Raw genomic sequence first — 18,869 nt, 5'->3', positions numbered from 1 at the left:
CAAGACTGTGTTAAGCAGCTTTGGCTTGCATTCACTCAGATAAGCTCTGTTCATTGTTCAGCCACTGCAGAGCTGATTCGTTGGCCTGTCATGCAAAGTGGTCTGTGTAGCTGTGCCCTAAGAAAACCCTCTGAAATTCATGGGGGGCAGCTTGAAGACAGATACACAAGAAGAAGAATCTTAGGATCTACTAAACAAACTTTAAAGCAAAACAAAAGCTCAGGAGATACGCAAATCCTTAGAATTATATAATATATAAGCACATCATCAGATGAGGGATTTGTTCCTTTATAGCAGGACTCAGCTCACCAGCCCCTTCAAACAAAAATCAATTCCTGCGTAATAGCCCACTACACAAAAGACTGATCCCCCCCCCCCCCGCTGAATAGGATGAGTTGTCATGAGAAGTGCTGATCTCAAAGAGGAAAGAGGTATCTTCCGTGGGACAGCCCTTCCCCATCTTAAAAGATCCTGGATTTCCCTCTATTCCTTCAACGGTCATTATTGTTAAAAAACAGGAAGTCGGAAACTCTTGCCAGTCCAATGCAAAACACCCAGAGATGCACCAGTGAATCCTTATCTGTCTTCAACCCACTCCCTCAGCTTCTGCAGTAGAAAGATCAAAGCTTTGGATGGTCACTTGTTGAACAATTGCTCTCAGAAGTTCCCAGCCAATACATCCAATGACCATGCTGGGTGGATAATTCTGGGAACTGTATTCCAAAACATAACTTTTATTAAAAGTTTTGGAGAGTCAAACAGGAACACTAGAGAGCCTTTTCAGCTGTGGCACCAGGATTTCAAAGAGAGATTTGTTTTGCTTCATCTTTGGACACTTTCTGACCGGCAGTGACACCTGTTTTATTTCAGAGGGCTGAGAGTTCTTTCCACTGAAATGTTTGTGTTTTGTTGTATCCTGCCAATTTCTTGTGTTGTCTAGATTTTTCTTTTTTTATTATGTATGTGTTGCTTTAAATCTGGTTTTATTTTCAGAGCAACGAAGCAAAGTAAAGTAAAAAAAGGCTGCCTTTCCTCTTTAAATTAATGGCCTCTCACCATTAGAAGAGAGAAAGCAGGGAGTAGTGTTCGCTGGGAAAAGGATTGAGAAAGCACAGAACTCTGGGAAATGTAGTTTGAGAATGTGAGAAGCCCCATGCTAGAGAATCCAAAAGGCCCTGCCCTAAACTACATTTCCCATAATTCTGCTCACATCAGAAAGCCCCAATCAGGATAGGGGATAGCTATTTTCCTTCCATAGCAGCAGCCAATCAGAGTCTAATTAACTGCTTTGATTATTTTTCAGAAGAAATTGAAGAGTGCAAATGAATACAAATCAGTAGATAAACAAACCAAATACAGTTATCGAAACCAGTAAGACTGGTCAAGAGGCAGATCCCTTAGTAGGCTTGGAATGGACTAGCAAAATGGTTTATGATCTGATTCCTTTTCCATGTCACAAATAACTTGAAATTTCCCTTCAGGCCAAAGGTAATATTACTTTAAATGTGTGTTTCTGTGTGTGTGTGTGTGTGTTGCATTTAAAATGCAGATTTTTAAAAAATAGTAATCTAACCAGGTTGGGGGTGGGGCTTATAAGGAAGATATGGAGAATTTGAGCCTTTCCTTTTCTTTTTCTTTTTCAAAGCACCCCATTTTAATGCTAGGAAAGTTGCATATAATTTGGCCTTCAATTCAGTTTAGTCTGTGTCATGATGACCGCAGTAGAAAAGTTGCTGCTCGAAAGCCTCACATCTAAAACCCTTTGTACATGGGCATTTTAGACATTTAATGTTCTTTGTGTACAGCCCACCAACATTAAAATTAACAATAATGCACCTATTTTTAGTTCCTCTCAGTGTAGGTATGGTGGATCCAGAATTTCTTATCCCCATTTGACAAATGGCATCTGTGGTTGAAAGATAATTCCTAGCAGCTGGTTCGGATTTTTGGGAGCTGAAGTCCAAAACACCTGGATGAACAGAGTTTGAGAAACACTGCTTTGAAGTATGTGTAGCTCTACTGGAATGAGAATAATTATTTCTAACTTATTCTGTTGGGATTTAAAGTTTCAAATGTGAACTAGGTAACAAAAGCAGATTTTACTGTACTATTGTGCTCTCCCTTATTTGAAACAGTGTATTCATGAACATTAATTTTGAGGATTAAGGTTTAACAATGTAGCTAGATTCTCATAGGCTTGAAGGACTCTTCTGAATACTTTAATAAAAGAAAGACTACTAGTATCCAATTTGTGTCATACAAAAGTGATGATGATTACTGTTTTAGTCTGTTCCAAGTAGTGTTTATGTGTTCCTGATTCCAAAACATCTTTGTTTTCTCTTACACAGTTGGTGCCTAAAGTTCTCTGAGTCTTTCACTTTCTGTGGTGGATTCAACAAAACAAGAAGAGACCTGAAAAAAGAAATAGCAACGATCAACGTTTTGCATGAGGAGAGTTGGACACACGCTAGGGTCATTTCTGCTCTATTTGCCTCAGAATAAAGAGACCTTCATGCTACAGTTGCTGGAAGCAACATTTTACTGGTATTAGAAACCTGGTGGCCTTGTTAAGTTAGAATGCAAGTCAAAGGATCACTGGAAATTTCTGGAAAAAGTTATTCTATGACAGTTTTGCCATGCAGTATACGGAAGTGATCAGGAACAGAAAAGGCAGTGCAATTTTCTCTTTTGTGCACTGCCAACTGATCTCTGATTATGGTACAATACAGACATGTGCCAATAGGTGAACAAACTATGGCACATCCAGACTAGAAAGACCAAAAAGTTTCGGTTCTTTCAAAGTTTTGGAGCTCCATTGATCTTTTGTTTATCCTTGTGTATTTTCTATCTGCTCTTAGTATGACAAGAGATATTCTACACTATATCCCCAGGTTAGAACAAAATCTGGGACTTTTCAATTAGTCTAGATACACCCTAATAATCCACAGCCCTATCCTACAGCATGTGAAGTAACACTAGTTCTGCCATGGGGTCCAACTGAACAAGTGTGGTGCAAGAAGCCAACATAGTGTAAGCCATGATAGTTTGAGTAGGAGACTGAGGGACCAGGATTCAAAGTCTCCCTTAACAATGGAAACCTGTTGGATGACCTTGGGAAAGTCACACTCGCAGTCTTAGAAGTCAAAGGGAAACACCCTTGCCAAGAAAACTCTACGATTGCCTTGACTTTGGTTCACCCTACATCAAAAGTGACTGGAAGACACATGACAACAAAAATGCTCATCATTTTCAGGAACTATAGTCTGCAATACTTGCAAGTTTTTCAAGTAAAGAGATGGAAGAGTTTAAGTGCAACTGCTGAAGACAGCATCTGTCCCTCATCATTTTCAGAGGAAGTTCTCAAGTTCAACTTTCTCTGCACAGTTCCTTGCAAGGAAACCACACAAACATACAGTTTCTTGTTGTTTTTTCCTCCTAAAAAGTTGCTTCATCCTTTTTGTGTTGCAAAGTTATGTCAGAATGATTGCATCCAAGACATCATATTCACATGTGGATATGATTTATGTTCTTCGGGTTATTCTGACACACCATTGCTGTGTGCCTTCAAGTCATTGTTGTCGTAGAGTGATCCAAAGGTGAATATTTCATGGGATTTACTTAGTAAGATTAGTTTAGAGGGGTCTTCATCTCAACCTGAGAGAGTGAGATTTACCTAGTGCATTTCCTCTGCTGAGCAAAGATTTGAACCCCAGTTTCTCTGTGTCCTAGGGCCCTTCCGGACAGGCCCAATATCCCAGGATCTGATCCCAGGTTTTCTGTTTATCCCAGATTATCTAGCAGTGGGGACTCTCATAATCCAGTTTAATGCAGAAAACCTGGGAACAGATCCTGGGATATAGAGCCTATTTGGATGGGCCCTAGTCCAACATTCAGATCACTACACCACACTTTCACCCCAGCCTTCCTTCAAAAACCAGCACAGTGGCCTGGTCTGATGGAGATTAGCAAATGTTCAAAATTTCACTTAGTGATGTTAATGATAAAAGGGATCAACAATGGGTGAGATTTCAACAGTCATTTACTGGTAAAATGAGAAGTGACAAGTCTTTAAGGGGTAGAAGGAACAGACTGAACCTGTCATCATAAATCCACAGTGTCTCCAGGTGATAGTTCCTTGGTATCTGCTGGAGTTTGACTCCCCTCCCCCCCCCACTCCACCCTCGTGGATACCAAAATCCTATTATATACACTGGTATGAAATTGCAAGGCTTGCTTTTGTGGTTGTGAAAAATATTTTCATGCTGTGGCTGGTGGAATGCATGGATACAAAATCTGTGGATATGGAGGGCTGACTGCAGTATTTTTGGCTTTGTGTCTGTTCCCCTCTGAAACTGAATTAGGATCGCAGAGTGAACAAAGCCACTCACCCTTTAATGTATCATATGTGGTTTTACTTGTCCTTCAATATCCTTCCTCCAATGAATTTAGAGGAGTACTTCAGCCTCGCAACAACCCTGTGCGGTAGTATAAGCTGAGAGACATTAGTTTTGCCTAAGGCAAACAAATGTTACGGTTGACTGGGAACTTGAAGCTGAGTGTTCTTTAATTACATCTACGTCTAAGGGGATATCTGCACTATAGAATTAATGCAGTTTGACATCACTTTAATGCTATGGAATCATGGGAGCTGTAGTTTGGTGTGGCACCAGAACCCTTTGGCAGAGAAGGCTAAAAACCTTGTAAAATTACAACAGCCAGGATTCCACAGCATTGAGCTATGGCAGTTAGAGTGGTGTCAAATTGCATTAATTTTACAGTGAAGATGCACCCTAACACTCCTCTGTTGACTTCACTAGATTGGGGAGATGGCAAGCTACACATCTGCTATGAGAGGCACTTGAAATGTTTTAAACTCATACCAAAACAAATGGAAGGTGAAAGGAGCACATATGTGCTTGTAAGCATTCATGTGCTTCCCACAGCTAAGATGTTTCAGAGGCCCAATTGCCTGCCACTTCCCACTAAACTGGGTGACAAACTTGAGCAGTTTATCCACACTGCAAAGTTGAATACCACTTTATCTACCATGGCTTGCTCTGCAAAAAGTTCTATTCCACCCCATCCTCAGGCCCAGGCACAAGGGCCAAGTAATCTGTCTCCACACCGCAGAACTAAACATATTTAATCCATAGTTCCTCTCTTTTCAGAACACCTTGGCACCTTCTAAACAAAACAAAACAAAAACCCAAGGTTCCATGGTGACTAAAGTGGCATCACAGTGCTATAATTGTACAGTGAAGATGTTCTCTCTTGGTGATGCATGACAAACTTTGCTTCCCTCCTTCCCCTCAAACCTACCCTAACCTGGAATGGATGTGAAAACACCCCACAAAGCGTAGCTTTAATAATAAATTTTATTTCATTGCTCAATGTGGGGTACAACATAGTTAAAATACATATGCAAAATATAAGAAACCTCAAAGGGCAGCTTTAGGAGAAGCCCCCATTCGCTCTGAATGAAGAGTTGAAGAGAGTTGTCTTTCCATTCCCAAAGTGGGGACAGCACCTATCTGATGACATAGTGTGATCCCCTCATAGCATCACCTCACCTCTTCAGGTTAAGGGATACTCAATGTGCATGCTGGTAATTTCAAGGCTGGACTTCTACAATACACTGTACATTGGGCTACCTTTGTACCAAGTTCAGAAACTCCAGTTGGTTCAAAACATGGCAGACAGACTGGTCACGGAGACATCTTGGCATGAGCATATTACACCTAGACTAAAACTACTCCACTGGCTGCCAATTAGTTTCCAGGCAAAGGAAACTAAAGCACTAAATGGGTTGGGTCCAGGTTACCTACAGGGGATCCTCTGAGGGACATTGACTCCAAAAAGCCAGAACCCGACTAGCAAGAGTCATGCAGAGTACCTTTTCACTGGTTGCCCAAAGAAGACTCTATTTTAGTATGAATATCAAACCAGTATAGATTTTATGGTATGGGATAGCATGGAGTATGCCTGCCATAAGAGATTCGACAACTAGATCAGCACCATTGAAGACCCACCTCTTATATGAGTCTGCACTGCCAGATAATCTGGTATAAACAGAAAACCTGGGATCAGACTCTGGAATATAGAGCCTGTCTGGAAGGGGCCTAGGTTTTATTCATTTTCATGGTTTTCTCCTTTTTGTTGAAATTGTCCACATGGTTGTGGATTTAAAACTGATGATTATTATGTTTGAAATGTATATTTTTAATTCATAATGTATTTTAATAGTTTTAACTGTTTTATGTGCTGTTTTATATTGGTTTGTATGGGCATCTAATTGTTGCCACTGTTGTATGCCGCCCTGAGTCCCTTCGGGTGAGAAGGGTGGGATATAAATGTGAGAAATATGATGATGATGATGATCATTGAATTGTAGACTTGGAAGAGGCCTTGTGGGCCATCCAGTCCAACCCCCTGCCAAGAAGCAGGAAAATTGCATTCAAAGCACCCCCGACAGATGGCTATCCAGCCCCTGTATAAATGCCTCCAAAGAAGGAGCTTCCACCAAACTCCGAGGCAGAGTTACACTGCTGAACAGCTCTCACAGATAGAAAGTTCTTCCTAAAGTTCAGGTGGAATCGCCTTTCCTGTAGTTTGAAGCCGTTGTTCCGCATCCTAGTCTCCAGAGCAGGAGAAAACAAGCCTGCTCCCTCCTTCCTATGACTTCTCCTCACATGGCCCTCATCATGTCATTATGTTTTCTTTCAGCTTTCTCTTCTGCAGGCTAAATATGCCCAGCTCTTTAAGCCACTCCTCATAGGGCTTCTTCTCCAGAACTTTGATCCTTTAAAATTGATGATTATTATGATTTATTTATTTATTGTGTCAGAAGCAAATTGAGGGTAACAAACAAAGTTAAAAACGTGGAATTATACTAGATTTCCTTTGATTAGAAGTTAGCCACTTGAGAGTGCCTCTGGTGTCCACTGTGTACATGTGGCAGGGCTCAGATTGCATTGTAGTAAGTGGTCTGTGCTTTGCTCTTCTCCACACTATTATGGTGATGATGTTTTTTTTTCCCATGTCAGGAGCAACTTGAGAAACTGCAAGTTGTTTCTGGTGTGAGAGAATTTGCTATCTCCAAAGACTCGCCCAGGGGATTCCCGGATGTGTTGATGTTTTTACCATTCTTGTGGGAGGCTTCTCTCATGTCTCCACATGGAGCTGGAGCTGATAGACCTTTCATGCTCTCCGTGGATTGGATTCGAACTGGCAACCTTCAGGTCAGCAACCCAATCTTCAAGTCACCAGTCCTGTCAGGAGTGACTTAAGAACCTGCAAGTCGCTTCTGGTGTGAGAGAATTGGCTGTCTACAAGGACGTTGCCATGGGGACGTCTGGATGTTTGATGTTTTTACCATCCTTGTGGGAGGCTTCTCTCATGTCCCCACATGGAGCTGATAGAGGGAGCCCTTTCATGTTCTCCCTGGGTTAGATTCGAACCGGCAACCTTCAGGTCAGCAACCCAAGCTTCAAGTCACTGGTCCTGTCAGGAGTGACTTGAGAAACTGCAAGTAGCTTCTGGTGTGTGAAAATTGGCTGTCTACAAGGACATTACACAGAGGACGTCTGGATGTTTGATGGGAGGCTTCTCTCATGTCTCCGCATGGAGCTGATAGAGGGTGGCCGTCTGTGAGGACGTTGCCCAGGGGACCGTCTGGATGTTTGATGTTTCTACGATCCTTGTGGGGGGCTTCTCTCATGATCCCCGCATGAAGCTTATAGAAGCTGGCTGTCTGTGAGAACATTACCCCGGGACATTGCCTAGGGGGACGCCCGGATGTTTGATGTTTTTACCATCCTTGTGAGAGGCTTCTCTCATGTCCCTGCATGGAGCTGATAAAGGGAGCTCATCCGTGCTCTCCCCGGGTTTGGATTTGAACCGGCAACCTTGAGGTCAGCAACCCAACCTTCAAGTCATCAGTCCTGCCTGCACTGTGCCACCGGGGGCTCTGACATGATGATGATGATAGGAAGGGAGCTGCCTTTTCCTCCCACGTGTTGCCGCTTGTCTTATGAAGCAGTGGCCTGTTATAGCCCCAACTGACCCCACACACACACACCCCTCCCCAGTTTGGGCTTTGGGGCAACAGGCCCCGAGGGGAAGGACGGGCTCCCTTTCCCGCCTGGGCGACGGCAAGGCAGGCAGGCAGTCAGGATGCGGGCCAGGCAGCTGTTCCTCCTCCTCGTCCTCGCCCCTCCCAGCCTGGCCTCTCCTTCCTCCCCCCCCTCTTCCCCCCATTTGAGTGACAGAGCGCCTGAGAGATAGCCCCGCCCCCTCCTCCTCCTCCGCACCCCCCTCCTCGCAAAGACGAGGCCGAGCTGGTGTTTTTCCACTCCGCAGGATGGGGGATGCTCGGCGCTCCCTCCTCAGACAACAGACGCGAGAGGTCAGGAAGAAAGCGCTTATAAATTACCGTTTCCTCCGCCGCCGCCCGGCTAGTGCGCTTGGACAGGCTCGCCCTCGGGACGCAGCGGGACGCAGCTGAGGAGAGAGAAAGAGAGGGAGAGGCAGGAGCTGGACAGCTACTACCCCCGAGGCGAGAAGGCAGGCAACACGGAGGGACTCAGGGGCAGGCGGAGCTGCGACAGGTAGGTTCCCTCCGAGCGCGATGCCTTGCCTTTCCTTTTCCCTCCTCGCAACAAAGGCGGGCAAGCAGACCCGAAAGGCGCCCTTGTCCTTCCCTTTCACCCCTATTTGCGGATGATTTACCTCTTCATTATTCTTCTCTTTTTGGGGAGGGGAAAGCATGGCGGTGGGGCTTTTGTCTGCCTTCCTTTGGAAAAGAGGGGAGGGAGGGTCTCCACAGCCCCCCACTCTTTCATCTCTCTCCCACTCTTAAGCGAGGCTGTTCCTTTCTCTCAACAACCCCCCCTCCGGGCCGTCTTTCCCACCTGGCGTGGAGGAGAGCCGCGAGGGGACTTGGGCGCTTCTCCGCCCTTTGTATGTGAGCGTGAGCATGTGCTCCTCTCTCCTACCCACGCGCCCTTTTTTGCCTCGCCGCATCTACACCAGGCATGGGCCAACTTGGGCCCTCCGGGTGTTTGGGGCTTCGACTCCCCCGATTCCGAACAGCCTCAGGCCCTTTCCTTTTCCCCCTCACCCGCTTAAGCGGCTGAGGGGGAAAAGGGAAGGGCCTGAGGCTGTTCGGAATCGGGGGAGTCGAAGCCCCAAACACCTAGAGGGCCCAAGTTGGCCCATGCCTGGTCTATATTATTGTCTCACCTCAGTGCTGTGGAATCGGCTTACATCGTCCTTCGCCTTCTCTCCCAAAGACCCCTTGTGCCTCAGCGAACTACAGCTCCCTAGCATTGAGCCATGGCAGTTGAAGTAGCCTCCAACCACATTCATTCTTCCTTAGGCAAAAAAAGAGCACACTCTCTTCTCCAGGTTATTATAGAGAGACGATTCTATCCTCTGCCATAGCAGAGCACTTGGTGAACCAACCTGGACACACCGCGTATTATTTGAGAACACAGAAATGCTGGACCGCTCTAACAACCACCATGTCAGGCTACACAGAGAAGCCGCTGAAATCCACAAGCATGTTGGACAGTTTTGACAGAAAGGAGGAAACCGTGAAAAGGAACAAAATCTGGCTACCCTTATTTTTTTAAAAAAAAATCCTCTAAAATCTGAACAGTAAATAAAGAACTACACTCTGAAAATGGAATAATTCTAGACACAAAACAATCAGGGCCAGAAAGGGGGAAACCGTGAAAGGGAACAAAATCTGGCTACCAGTATTAAAACAACAATTCTAAAATCAGAACAGCAAATAAAGAACTACACTTTGAAAATGGAATAATTCGAGACACTAAACAATCAGGACCAGCTTACACCTCCTATCAACGAGGAAACCGTGAAAAGGAACAAAATCTGACTACCAGTATTAAAAAAAACAACAACTCGAAAATCAGAACAGCAAATAAAGAACTACACTTTGAAAATGGAATAATTCTAAATACAAAACAATCAGGGCCAGCTAACACCTCCCAGAAAGGAGGAAACCGTGAAAAGGAACAGAATCTGGCTATCAGTATTAAAAAAACAACAACTCTAAAATCAGAACAGCAAATAAAGAACTACACTTTGAAAATGGAATAATTCAAGACACGAAACAATCAGGACCAGCTTACACCTCCCAGCAAGGAGGAAACCCTGAAAATGAACCAAATCTGGCTATCAGTATTTTTAAAAACCCTTCAAAATCAGGACAGTAAATAAAGAACTACACTTAGAAAACAGGGGAATTCCAGACACAGAACAATTAGGGCCAGCTAACAAAGGATTCCCCCATGCAGGAATCAGCCAGGCCTTGAAGCTGCAAGGCCTTTCAGTGCTAATCAAGGTGATTAATTGCAACATTCACTTTGGCCTCAAGCAAACGAGAGTTCTTTCTCCCACCCTGGACACAGATATAGAAACCTCCCTTGCCTAGTTTTCAATATACCTTCACAACCTCTGAGGATGCCTGCCATAGATGTGGGTGAAATGTCAGGAGAGAATGCTTCTGGAACATGGCCATACAGCTCGGAAAACTCACAGGACCCCGGGGATTCCAGCCATGAAAGCCTCCATCGCTAAGCTGAACCAGGCAGGCAAAGTGCCTTCATGTTCTGCCTTCATGTTCTTATGGCTGAATTTCATCCTTAGTGTGACAAAGAGACCCCCAAATTTTCTGCTTCTGTTTTAGCTGCCAGAAAGCAGAGAGGACAAGGGTGGATGCTCATCGATGGGTGGCCATTGCACAAAAGGGAAGCATACAAGGGTTTTGAGACAACATCCTCTCAATTTCCATATAAGAACATGAGGAGGAAGCTGCTTTGCATTGCCTGTTCAGATCATCAACTAGAGATATAATCTTCTCTTTCTGCCTCTTCATTAACTGGAGAATGAAGTGATCTTTACTTAGGAAATCTTCCAAACCCACTTTGTAATAAAGATCACAGCCTAAACTGTGGATTGTTTTTTGGAACTCCTTGTTTTTGTTCCATAATGTTAAACCACTGTGTCTTTCAAAGACAAATTACTTACAGATCATTATTCTTACAGATTGTTTTTCTTAGAGCTCTAAAATTAATGAGGTGAAATGAAAAGCCAGGTGTATGTCCTCTGTGGAAATCTTGAATCTTCCTGTTGCTCTTGCCATGCAAGAACAAGAGCTTTCCCTCTTCGCCTCCTGCCTCCTTTTTGTCCTTACTGAGTAAATTTTCTTAACCGTATCAGGAGAGGCATTAAGAAAGTGTGCCAAGAAAAGTCAGTTGTGCTTAATGTGCTATTTTGGTTCCTGTACTTTCTTGTCTCAGTGCGTCAAACTGTCTCGAGTATTAGTCTGGCAATATTAAACAGATTTGTTTCAAGAGCCATGCAATGGGCTGTGTAATTCTAGAGTTGGTGCTGGCTAAGGTTTTATAGTTCTGGTTTTTCTCCTAGAGTTTTTTTTGTAATGTAGATGTCTGAATTAAGTTTTTTTTGTAAAAAAAAAAAAAAGTGGGGTCATTTATGCCTAGTGTTTGAGGGAGACCAAAAAATACTACAGAGGAGTCTAGGCCAAACCTCTGTGTCCTTGGCAGATGGAAGTGTGTATTTGCAGCTGGGTGAATGCAAATCATTTGTCTGGCAGAATTTTGGATTTAGAACGCTCTGATGGAAACATTTTCCTGAAAGACTTGGCTTGTAAGTCAGTTCTTAGAATAGAATATGGGAACGGATATTCCCATCCATTTGATGTGAGCTCGTTGTCTGACATTGGCTGAAGGCTAATGTTAAAAGTGAATGAAAAGCATACAGAGGAGAAAATTATTATTAGAAGCAATAGTCCCATGCCTGCTCTGTTTTACATTTTTGTATCTTCTTTCATCCGTTGAATCTTGTGCTCCTTTTAAAAAAAATCTATGGCTCTCACTTTTTGCTTTGAAAGCCTGCTGCTGCCCAGCCAATTGCCTTAAACTCTGTCCTGCAAGAGCTCCTGTCCTTCATTTTTCTATTCCACTTTCTTTTGCAGTAATCTTCTTACAGCACTGCCATCCAATCCAAGAGAGACATAATGTGTGTGTGCCTTCATTTTCCTGTTATTTATGACAACCCCATGAATTTCTTCAGGTTTTCATAGGCAAGGAATATTTAGAAATGAGTTTCCTCTGAAATCTATCCTAGGACATCTGGGATGCATTGTAGTCTCCCATCCATGTACTAACCAGAGTTGACTCTGCTTAGCTTCCAAGATAATCCGGTGCCTTTAGGGTATTTAGACCAGCTGATATACCTTTTGTGTGTGTTTGCTTTCAAGTTGCCTGCTATCCTATAGCGACCCCATGCATTTGAAAGGGTTTTCTTGGCAAGGAATACTCAGGTTGTTTTGCCTTTTCCTTTCTCTGAAATATGGTCTACAGCACCTGGTATTCCTTTGCAATCATCCTTCCAAGTATTAGCTAGCGCTAGTTCTGTTTATCTTCCAAGATCAGACAAGGATCTGGTGCTTTTAGTGTATTTTAGGCTGCGACATAACTTTTACCAATCATCGAAAGCAGATCTGGTGAATAGGATCCTATCCTGTAGGGGGCAGTAAGATAGGACTAAGAAATACTGTATTACTGTATTACACTGACTGCATGGGGCAAAGAGAGAAGAAAACATTTTTCTTCATCTTGAACCATGTCACTGAATATTCCAGTAAGATAATGTAGATAGAATTAGTATAAGACGACTCTCACATTGGGCAGAACCTATACTGTATTTCAGGATGCTGTCTAAAGAATATTAATCAAATGACTTTCAGCAGTACCGTATGATCAAGTTGAACAAATGCCTGAATGTCTTATTCTATGATCCAATAATACAATAAGAAGTTTTGATTTTTAAATACATTAGAGACAAATCTGGGTGTAAAACAGGAGCAATACCACTAAAGTTAATTTACAGTAGGGTGATATCACCTGGTATTAATATCTCTTTGCAATACATGTGGAAATATATGTAGGATATTTTTTTCCTCTCCCCTTTCTAATGGGAGAAGGGGAGAGAGCAGGTATAGGAGGAGGTAAAAAAATGAAGCTGAACAGAATACTGACCAAACTACTGGAAACATGACATTCATATGCCAGATCTTTAATTCTCTATTTGGAGATTATTTCAGTGACATTTTGCCAGGCTGCCAGTGACATCTCAGATGCGGCCCATTAAAAGTTCAGAGGCAGGCATGAAATGCATTACAGGGGAGGTTACAGAGACTGGATCTCCTAATTTTTCATGAAATGTAGCTATATAGAGTTAGCAGTTTGATTGATGGAGCAGTCGTGAGAAAATAAGTGTTTATCCCTTTTCATCTACAGTCTTTGACTTGTAGGAGAGGAATGTGTAGGAGAGGAACAAGTAGCACTATGACCCTTATTTTGCTTACCAAGATTTTTCTTTCTTATGGAGCATTCATAATTATTGTCATAACTGGTTGAAGCACCCAAGCCAGAGGGGCATGATAGGTTTTGTTTCATATATGGGTAGCCAGGTTGTGATATGGGTGCTGCAAAGTGCACAGGCCATGGTTGTTTATAGATGGATGGTAGCGAGAGGGTTGTTAGGTTTGTTTATAGAATGGAACGCAGTCTGTTCTTTTACCTGTATTTCCTATGTAGTGTTGTGGCTTCTTTCTGGCTTATTTGAGCAAAATAATCTTCAGGCACATATGAAGAATGCATGGGAATAGCATTGTTTTGTATTTTGGCTTGACCTTTCATTCTTGTGCTAAAAAGAAAATGTTTTTCGGCAATCTAATTGATCAGATTATTCCTGCTTGGAATTGAAAGAAGCTCATGCCTTTCTTTTTCTTTTTTCTTGCCTACTTTAGCAAGGCCAGGTTAGGGTGGGCGGGGCCCTAGAGGAGTTCCAAAAGTAGGGGTTTCTTTCTACACATGAGTGAGTTATTCTGTTAGTGTCTACATAGACATTTATCCATCAGATAAATTTCTCTAAAATTAATAAAATACAAAGTACAACAGAAGAAAAGTTTCATGTGTTTAAACTTGTAAACAGCTTTGAGATAGGGCAGTATAATCATTTGATTGTTGGACTAAGGCTCTGGAAAACTTGATTTCAAATCTCTACTCAGCCATGGAAACCCCCTGGGCGACCTTGGCAAGTCCTCTTCTCTATCCTCCAGAGGAAAGTAAAGGCAACCCCCCTCTGAGCCAATCCTTGTCAAGTGATAGGTTCACTTGATGGTCATCATAAGTCAGAAACAGCTTGAAGACACACACCAGCAGAAGCAGCAAGAGTACAGCCGATTTCCAGGGAAATAAAGTTGTGGCATAGATTGAGATGATTATGCTCCACGGAAAAAAAAGAAGTTATGAAATAGCCACTGACTGAGATCTGTGTTAAACTCATTACTATATAAAAGTAGAACATCTCGACAGAATAAGATAGTTTTCCATTACACAGCATTGAAAAATGACTGAAGTTGTTTTGGGAAATGCCTGTAAATGAATATGAAAGTGATACAGTACTCTTATTCTGTGGAAATGATCCAAAATGCTGCCACTGTTTGATAAATTGCCATTCAACTGTGGCTCACATAGCTCAGTTATGGTGCTGTGAGATAAAGATCCTTTGGCTGCCTCACTGGCTTGGCATGTACAGCCGTTACTGTGGATCAGCAATGGAGCATTCAGAAATTCAGAGCACTTGCTGCATATCAGATATTGCAGAATCCTGTTGCAGGAGGCCGGGCTAGTTGCATAGGAAGCAATAGGGTTTTTTAAAAAAAAGAATGGTGGTTTGAGATAGTTTTATTAGCATGTAACACAAACCCAAAAGACCTATAATAGTATTGTTACTCCTCACTTCACACCCCAGTTGTAATACAAACTCCAAAATTGCAGACATTGTAAAACAAGAAACAGATAGAAAAGGAAAGTTATGCCCACAAGGTGTTGTACTAATAATTGTATCAATATGAACTTTGTAACCATACAAATGACTGTAAGAACACTGTTTCTGTTCACTGTACATCCCCCTGAATTGCTTCACTGGAGCCAACGGGAAATGTTTCAATCAGGAAAAAATATATTGGGGTGAGTGGATATGATGGGAGACCTGCAGAGACAGAAAATTGGCTCTCTGCCCCACTTTAGAGAGATCCAGTCTCATAAGGCATAACTCTGCCTTTGTTTTCCTGAGCTTGTTATTGTCAGAAAACTAAGAAGAATCTAGATTTGGGAAACCCCTGATCATTAAGAGTCTGGGAATGCAAACAGAATGATCCCTTCCCCTACTAGCAATTCAGAACAGCCCTTTTTTTCTATCAAAGAACAGTGCCTTTGTGACATCAGCAGCCAGTACACCAATCCTTACCCTCAAATCAGAATAACGTTCTCTGCACACCTAAGAATGGAGGGAAGAAGTCTGAGACAACAATGGATGTTGATGTCACTAAGACATTTTCCCTTCTGTGCAATTCAGCAGAGATGAGCCACAGTTTGGAAAGGAAAGGAGGCAGGTTCATGAGGTAAGGATAAAGATAAGAGGAAGGAGCAGGAAATTGGCTGTGAAAGGAAGAGACCCATGAATGTTCATCATCACCTATTTGTATCTCTACCTTTGTGCTTATTAGGCCCAGCTTTTTGACCAAGAAGACAGACGAAGAGAACATTCTCTTGCATAGAAGGTGATCTAAATATAAGATTTTTATTTAGAATCATTCAGTGTTCTGTTTTGTTGTTGGAAGATGGAGTAGATAAAGTTCTATCTTCTCTGAATTTTCTAAACTTACTGTTGCACTGGGAAATTAATCAGCGTTGTAGTTTTTTTTTGTTCACTGTCCAGGTTTCTTTGTGAGAATTTGTGAACATTAGCAGCAGACAGGCAGCCATTTGCTGTGCCTGGGAACATCCAATAGAGATGTGGGCATTTAATTGTATGGGATGTTGGTGTGAAATCACTAATTAATTCAGGGGGTGGCTGGGGGGTTTGAAGGGCTTCATGAGCTCCAAATTGGGGGCCATAAGAGCTACACGTTGCTCATCCTTGCGTTAGATCATGACTGATACTTGGTGCTGTAGCGTTAAAATACTCCACAAACCATTATATTTTTCAGACTTTTTCCTTTGTATTTGTGTGAGCTTATGTACAGATGTGCAAGCGTGTGAACATTTCCAAATAATTTGAACAAGCAGGAGAGCTAGCATTACTCATTATTTTAATTTCTATATAACATAGCAGTGCATTTACTCTGCGTCCTCTGTGTCCTCTCAGCCACCTGCATAGGTTAAACCATTACTATTTCAAAGTGGTGTTGGTCCTTGCAGCCATTGAGTATTGATTCCTGGTGAGTTTCCAGGAAATATCAAACAATTGTAAGTAGTCAGTACAAATCTGAAGTTTATCACTGGCATTTTGAGGGAGGAGCTCCCGGTGACCCAATGCATTAAACTCTTGTGCCGGCAGGACTGCAGACTTGAAGATTGCCAGTTCAAATCTGGGGAGAGTGCAAATGAGCTCTCTTTGTCAGCTCCAGCTCCCCATGTGGGGACATGAGGGAAGCCTCCCACAAGGATGGTAAAACATCAAAACATCTGGGAATCCCCTGAGCAATGTCCTTGCAGATGGCAATTATCTCACACCAGAAGCAACTTGCAGTTTCTCAAGTCACTCTTGACATGAAAAAAAATTGAGGAGAAATGCCATCTGCTCACACCAGTTAGTCTGAAAAACACTACTGTAATTCAGACTGAGATATTTAATTTGGCAAAGGAACCTCAGTATCATGTGAGCTATCATTTGAACAAATTTCATATTTCTGAACTCAAGACTCAATTCACTGATTCACATGATGGTGAAAATGAAAATGATAATGAAATGAAGGTCTTACAGGTTCTACTGAGAAATTCTTAGCTGCACAGAAGTGGCTTGGTGCAGCAGCATAACCTAGGTTTCCCAGCTTTGGCCAGAAACAAATATCTAGACATGCCCATAGTACAAAGAAGATTATCCAGTATAGTAAAAAAAACAACAACACCATAATATACTGTAGTTTTATGAATCCCACTCCTCCTGATACATTTAGGTTGTATCAAATGCTGTTCTCAGATTGTGTTCTAGCTCTGGCTTTAAGTTTAAGTACGCTTCAATGGTTTCTTATAACATAGATTGAAAATTTTTCGTTGTGGCAAGTTTAATCCTGCTCACATATAGTCTAATGCAGCCTTTTGTGTCTTTTCTTTCTCCCAACCTCCCCATTTTGCTTTCAAACAAAATTAACTTGCTTCATCCTTGTTTAAATACAGTTAGATGAGTATATGTATTTTGCCTAAGCTTGAAGCGACTGCTTGCTTTATAGAAGAATTTTGTGCTCTGTCCTTTTTGTAATAAAAACTGTCCATAATGTCTTCCGTAATTACTTAAAGTACAGCCTGGTGTATCATGATAGATAAAATTTACTTTCTGAAGTTGTGAGCTGCTTTTCAAAGTTCTTTTTTAAACATATGCACAAGTGAGATTGAATGCAATAAAATATGGTATCAGATGTGAGTCTCCACACTATTCATTTACTATTTTATAATGTGTGAGACAATAGTACTATTCACTGAATACAATGCACAGGTGTTCTCCTTTTATTGGCATGAGAATGTTGATGGGAGGTTCTTTGCCCCCTCAACTGGACCTTGAAACATGTAAGTGCTCTGAGAACTAAACCATCCGGTTTTGTTTATTTGAACCAGGGGTGGGCAATTTCAACTGCTCTGGGGTTTAATATTCTTGAAAACAAGACAAAAGTGGAAGTCCTTTTCTGATTTTGAAAAATGAAGGTTAATTTGGAGAGTCCATGTGACCTGTTTAAAAGATGAGCTGCAGTGGTCCTGGAGACTTCCAAGAAGGGACAAGTGACCCTTTCATACCAGACAAAAAGGTGATCTGTGGGATTTGGGGTCGCAAAACAGCCTATACAAAACGTTTTGCACTTTGCCCATTCTTGGTATGTTAATGTAAGTTAGTATAGCATTCTTATGTATCAAATTAGAATGTTAATATGATATTTGAAGAGCAGATGTATGTGAACAATACTGAATCAAAGTTTACCCCGAAGTCTACTTTATGAAAATCATCTTTCTTTTTTTTCTTACATGAAGAGATTGGTGGTCAGCTAAACCATACCATAATTGGCTGTCAATGTGTCTGCTTTCTTACATATTGTGAAGCAGGTTTTTCTTTATATAAGTTTCCTTGACTTCAGTAATTCCACTAAGGTAAAATAGTTTAGTAAAAAAGAGAAAAGTAATGTTGGATCTTTGTAATGGTGACTTGATTTTTTAAAATCACTTTTATTGCTATTATTTGAGTTTTATCATCATCACTGCCATCACCACAACCATTTTCATGTTATTATAATTACTATTATTTTAGTAATTGGTTGAAATAGTTCAAAGGTTGCTCTGAGAACTTAGACCTTACTTGGTTTCCATTTAGAAGTCATAGAAACTTTGGAAGGATAAGAATAATATGAGCTGTTTTTGTCCCACGGTGTTTAAAGATTCATAGAATGAGACGCCAAGCTCAGCTGGTTCTTTTATGATACAAAATTGTGTCAAAACTATTCCTGTTCTTTTAGTGTTATTTACATTGCCAAGCTTTATAGAATAATTCCAGTTGTAAACTGCTGAAGCTGAATTTAGAATAGCTCTACATTCTCAGAAAAATACAAACTGTATATAGGAAAAAGGGATGAGTGTGTGTTTTTTTAATTTCATGTAGCTACTAGCAACCAATATAAAATACTTGAGTTTCATTCTGGTTTATGTAGTGGATTGTAAACGTTTTGACTAGCGGCTTAGTATTTTGTGTAAAAGACTGTTCAAATC

At 41.7% G+C, this 18,869-nt stretch overlaps 1 protein-coding gene and 1 long non-coding RNA gene across 6 annotated transcripts in view; both read left to right on the top strand.

Annotated features, from left to right (window-relative positions):
* Positions 1–1,275: 1,275 nt before the first annotated feature.
* Positions 1,276–3,513, top strand: LOC134296018 (uncharacterized). The gene is made up of 3 exons (XR_010002570.1): positions 1,276–1,488; positions 1,847–2,004; positions 2,349–3,513. It is a non-coding gene; the product is annotated as an uncharacterized LOC134296018 (long non-coding RNA).
* Positions 3,514–8,467: 4,954 nt separating this feature from the next.
* The window catches only part of slc6a6 (solute carrier family 6 member 6), a 67,631-nt gene continuing 57,229 nt past the window's right edge, over positions 8,468–18,869 (top strand). For 4 of the 5 annotated variants that reach the window (XM_003217739.4, XM_016991646.2, XM_016991645.2 and 1 more), the window contains exon 1: positions 8,468–8,606. The gene's annotated coding sequence lies outside the window, so the exon portion shown is untranslated. Of the gene's footprint in view, positions 8,607–15,663; positions 15,680–18,869 lie in introns of those variants that run through there. The other variant, XM_062969785.1, reaches the window with a different exon arrangement.

This window comes from Anolis carolinensis, chromosome 2 (assembly GCF_035594765.1).
Source record: "Anolis carolinensis isolate JA03-04 chromosome 2, rAnoCar3.1.pri, whole genome shotgun sequence".
Classification (NCBI taxonomy): Eukaryota; Metazoa; Chordata; class Lepidosauria; order Squamata; family Dactyloidae; genus Anolis; species Anolis carolinensis.
This window is presented reverse-complemented; position numbering and strand designations above follow the sequence as displayed.